The sequence below is a fragment of the Pteropus medius genome, unplaced genomic scaffold (genome assembly GCF_902729225.1).
Source record: "Pteropus medius unplaced genomic scaffold, Ma_sr-lr_union100, whole genome shotgun sequence".
Classification (NCBI taxonomy): domain Eukaryota; kingdom Metazoa; phylum Chordata; class Mammalia; order Chiroptera; family Pteropodidae; genus Pteropus; species Pteropus medius.
In genome coordinates, this window is record NW_024355990.1 from 6,756,445 (window position 1) to 6,762,009 (window position 5,565).

The 5,565-nt window shown below is 51.9% G+C and overlaps 1 pseudogene; it reads right to left on the reverse strand.

Moving 5' to 3' along the window:
- Positions 1-5,097: 5,097 nt before the first annotated feature.
- LOC120600398 (uncharacterized) lies at positions 5,098-5,216 on the reverse strand (annotated as a pseudogene).
- Between the last annotated feature and the right edge of the window lie 349 nt (positions 5,217-5,565).

The following is a 5,565-nucleotide window of genomic DNA, read 5'->3' on the forward strand; positions in this document are numbered from 1 at the left end:
GAGTTCTAATCTGCAAGTGACTCATGCCCTGGGTCCCCACCCCCACCCCCGCCTCCATTAGAAAGTGTAAAACCCAGTCCCAAACCGGCGGCAAAGCACCAGCACGGTGCCCCCTCGTCTGTCTATACACACTGGGGGTTCAGAGAGGTGGCTCAGGAGGAGCCCCTTCTGACTCCAGCTCCCGAGTGTGGAGTCACTGTCCTTTCGTAGGGGTTTGGCGCTTGGGTGCAGGGTGTGATTTAGTAGGGCTTGGGGACGGGCCACCCTCGGAACAGTCAGGTTCATCGGATGGCTCATGCGGCGTGCTCCCGCATCTCCCCAGCCCCCAACCCCTCAGGTCCCTCAGCTTTTCTCTGTTTCCTGGACTCTGAATGCGGGAACCGGAGCCGGCTCTGGGCCTGCAGCGCCGGCAAATCACATAGTTCCTCCCGCTTCATTCCTATGCAGGACAGGTAGGCTGCAGGCTCTAACAAGCGGCCAGCCAGGCTCCGCCGAGGCCTGGACACCAGTGGAAATTTAAAAAGAGAGAGAGAGAGAGTGAGAGAGAGAGAGAGAGAGAGAGAGAGAGAGAGCGAGCTCGCAGGAGGGAGGGAGAGGGATTATTTCGTTTCAACGTGTTTGAAAGCGGGATCTGTGGCCAGTTGGGTTTTTTCCCTCCCCCCTTATTTACACAGTCTGTTCAGAGACACACCGGGGCCTGTTTAGATTGGGTGTTTGCTCCGGAGACCGGCCAAGTGTTTCAGCCCTGCGCGTTGGCACTGCCACCTCGGCGGCACCAGGAGGCCCCGTCGGTCACAAGACCTCACGGGGCCTCCTTGCTCTCTGCTAATCCTCCTTTCACCCCCTGTCCCTTCCTTCCCCAGGATTCCCAGCAACCTTGGCAGCCAGGGAGCTAGGCTGTCCGCTGAGTGGACTTCACCTTCAGAATGAGGCCTGTGGGAGGCCCGGGCAGGGGCGTGCAGTGTGTAGGAAGACACAGGGAGGGGCTGGGGTACGGACTCTGGGATCGATGCTTCTCTCGAAGGGTCTGGATTCCCAGAGGGCCTGTGATGAAACTCACAGTGTGTGGACTAGTGCCTGGACGTCTGCATAAGGGCTGTCCTCTTGAAGGAAGGCTTGTCTGGGGCGGTGGAACAGAGCAGAGGCAGCCAGCCCTGTGCTCCAGGTCCTCCCCGTGCCAAGGGTGGTGCAGCGTCAGCGTCGCCGGGAGCGTACTAGAAATGCAGACTCCCAGGCCCCCACACCCGCCTCTTCCCCCGCCCCAGATCAATGAGTCAGAACCTGCATTTTAACAGGGGTCCAGGTGGTTCATGGGACATTAAAGTTTGAGAAGCGTAGCTCTGGGTCCGTGGTTCGCAAAGGGTGTTTCCTGGCACCCTCATCCCCTGAGATGCTCTCGGGCAGAAGGATTCTGCACTCATTATGTGTGGAGAATGTTACAAAACGCACCCCCTTCTAGGAAATTCGTATGCTTATGTTTGCTGGGGAGTCTGAGAAGTTCTGTGGGAGAAAATCTGATTTGCTTTAACCCAGCGTTTCCCAAATGTGACTTAGATCATCTCCCGCTGTTTCTCCCCCCAGGGACCACCTGTCGGAATTCTCTGGAACTAGTGAGGGGTCGCTTCTGCTTGGAAAAACACTGCTCTGGTTGTCAAATGGTTTCCCTTGGGATTTTCCCAGGAGCTGGCCTTCACTGTGATAAAGGGCCAGAACCCCGTGGTGGCGGCGTAGACTTGAGCTGTCTACCTGGGTCCTGATCCTGGCTCGGCCCCTTACGGGGCGGGGGATGCAGCTTTTGCCACGTTATTTAGCTGCTCTGTGCCTCCGTTTGCCTCCTGGGAAATGAGAAGAATGGCAGTACTTAGCAGATAGAGTTGTGGTGAAGTTTAAATCGTTTCCTATTGACTTAAATCAGAACAGTGCTGGGAATCTAGGAACCCCTTAATAAATGTTGGCTAATCATTTTGAGTCTTACTTTCCTGGGGTCGCTGCCTCCCAAATAGTTGAGCTGAATGATCCCAAACCCAGCCATGCACCGAAATCGCCCAACACGGCTTCCGAGAGCCCCAGGCCAGTCCATCGAGTCAGTGTCCAGCAGGAGAGCCTGGGAATCTGCATTCTCAGAAGCTCCAGCTGGCCGGGGAGTGACCCCCGTGGTACCCGTCTTCCAGAGCCGACTTCTCACCCTGGCTTAAATCTAGCACTTTCATGGGGAGCGTGTGATCTGCAAGGACCCGAAGGGGCTACTCGAATCTTCTCTCTGTGTTTCGGCCTCCCCTGCAGGATGGCAGGAGAGTCACACAAAGCATGCAGCATGCTCCCCGCACCAGCGGCGTCGACAGCGTCATCTGGTAGCTTGCTAGAAATGCAGACTGTCAGGCCCCAGCCCAGAGCTACTGACGTGGAATCTGCCTTTGGACGAGGCCCCTGGGAGGTTCTCGTTAAACAGAAACAGTACCACTCCTGATAAGGTCGGGGGGGATCAACTGTGCCAGAGTCACACGCAGTAGGTGTTTTTCTTGATAAGAAGAGAGCTCGACTGTGGTGTTGGTGGACGCTGAAATAGTGACCAGCTGTTATCCACCCCCACTGGACAGAAGCCTCGGGGATTCTGGTCCGATCCATGTGAGAGCATTTCCTGATGTTGAGGGTTATGAGTTCCTGTGAAGGTCTGCAGAGAGAAGGAAGCTTTGAATAGGCGTCTCTTAACATCAGATTGATTGCTACGCATCCATCTTACAAATGTTTATCTAGGTGCCGACTAGGTGCTAAGCTTGGGTACCAGTAGGTGGAGGGCAACATTTGTAGATGGCAGTGACTCTGTGTCACTGCTGTTTGTAGCCACGCTTCTTGTCACTAAGGGTAGGTGTGTACCTTCCCGTGCACGGAGCTTTGCAGGAACCAGCGGGGCATGTGCGCACAGCTGATGGCCTCATGGAAGGGTATCCGTTATCTGTTGCTACAGAACAGACCACCCCAAAACTTGATGGGTTAAAACAGCAACTCTTTTATTTGTTCATGATTCCGGAATCTGGGCGAGGCTTGGCTGGGGGATGCTTCCGCTACTCTGGTTCATGGTTACCCCTTTTTGCTCTGAAACAGGGTCTGTGATTCACCTAGCATAGTCTCAGTGCCCTCACCTTGAAGCTGATTCTCACTTGATTTCGTTTTTCTTCCTTTCCCTGTCTCCTGGTGATTGGCATCAATTTCATCTTCTGAAGCCCAGCTGAAGTCCTTCTTCTTCATGAAGCCTTCTCTAAACACCCGAGTCACAGATATCTCTCGTGGCATTCAATAGAATTAATAGAATTCTATTAATTCTGTGTATTCTCCGAAATTGCCACCTTTGAAACAATGCCTCCATCTTAAAAATGAATAAATAAATCACTTACTCATAACGCTACAATCAGAGCTATGTCCCCGATGGGGACAGCTTCTTAGATAGTTTGTCTCTATTGGAGAGACTTCTATTTTTGTCCTAGATCAAAATTTGTTCTCTACATGCTGAAATGACTGTAAGAAGTTGCCCAAATGGCAGTCAGCCGTGCCACCAGGAAATGGTCCACGTGGTACGAATAACATCTTTGAGATCGTAGAATGAAATAGTAAGAACAGGGAATCTTGAGGCAAATCGGCCAGTTCAGATCCTGGCTCTGCCTTTGCTAAAAATCCAGTGTTTCTCCACTGGGGTGCTGCTGGCATTTAGGTGGGGTAAGTCATGCAGGATGCAGATATTCAGCATCCCTCCCCGCTGCCTATTAAATGTCAGTAGTACCCCGTGAATTGTGACAACCCGAAATGTCCCCACACCATATTTCCCCAAGTCCCTTACTGGAGAACCTCAGAGATTAATTTGGGCAAGTTATGTACCTTCCTAAGACTCTTCGATCAAGCTTTACAGGGTTGTTGCAAGAATTACATGAGCTCATGACAGAAAGTGTCTGGTACGTAGTAATGTTTATTGAGCACTTGGGTCATTATTTTACTGAATAATTATCACGGTCACCAGTGATACGTAGCCACTCTAGAAGTAGGCACACTGAGGTTTTAGAGGCTCACGATCTGGAACAGGCTTTTCCTCTCACCTCTGCAACTGCCCTTTGCCCAGGTGGCTTCAGCACCTCTTTGTGCCTCTGTTTCCTTGTCTGGGGACACCTGTCCCAACCTGCCTACAGGGCGTGGCAAGATTACACATCCTCGGGAAGCACTCGTGCCATTCCAAAGCAGCTGTTTGCCTCTTTTCTAATAGTGCAGAAGAGACTTTGCAAAATTTTCCTTGGGAACTACAGGATGTTCGACAGATATGTATAGAACGCCTACCCTGAGCCTGGCCTACCTAGGAGCTAGGCAATGGGTGGCGAGGCCAGGAGAAAATAGTGCAAATTTATTCCCATCCGCGTTTGTTCTGGATTGTTCCCACCCACTCACTGTTGGAATTGGTGAATGGATATGTGTGTGTGCGTGTGTGTGTGTATGTGTGTGTGAGTGTGTGTGCGCATGCGCAGAGACGGAGAGATGGTAGCTGTGCTTAATGGTTGGGGCTTTCGCGAATGCAGCTGGCTCTGTCAGATGAAGCGCTGCAAGCTCGTGTGTGGAGTTGGGGCTGATTGCAGTGAGACTGTCTTCTCGTCGATGGCTTCTCCCCGGGATAAACTGTTTCTCGAGTCGTGCTTAACGTCACCAGGTCAATTCTGATGGATTCTGCCAAGCAAAATGCAGGCCGAGGGCAGAGGCAGCGACCCGAGATTATCACATGACCCGTCAGTGCCAGAAGGAACTCTTCTCCGTCAGGTGTGTGGCACCTTGGCCGAGGCGTTCGTGATATTCAGGGCTTCGGGTTCGATGTCGACTTAATCGGGGTAACAAAAAGGGTTGTCCTGGAGGAGGGAGCTCTAGCAGAAGGCATTTGGTCCTTGTCTAAGCTCTCCTGAGTTAAGTCAGTGATTTTCATTCGGGTCTGCCATAGAAAGCCTCTTACCGTGAGTGCGAAGTGCTGAGTCCATCTGAATCGGAGATGCTCGAACAGGGGTTCATGAGCCAGATCTGACCCGTAGATGTATTTCATTGACCTGACAGTGTTTTTTTTTAATATTTACACTCCTACAGCACCCGGTCTTCCTAGGTGGTCTCCCATCTACGTACTAACCAGGCCCGACTCTACTTAGCTTCCGAGATCGGACGAGATCGGGCGCGTTCAGGGTGGCGTGGCCATAGACTGACAGTGTTTTTCTTAAAGTTACTTGCCAAGGTTGCAAATCACAGTACCTCATTAAAAAAAAAAAAAAAAATCCAGTTTTCTAGCTTTCCTTGACAAGTCAGAAAATCTGGCCACAGTGGCCTCTTCTTTCCCATATGGCAAAAATCAGCGAGCTGAGTAATAAATGTCCCTTTAAGACTGGACACTGGCTCTCAATTTATTTGAATCTCCACCACTCCTGACCTGACCCCCGCCACGCCTGGCCCTCCTGGCCCGGTTTGAGTTACTGCTGGCCCTGTAGGCGTCCAGGCCCGTGATCTCAATCCAAATGCAAGACACCTCCCCTAGGACCATCCTGTGTAAGGCAC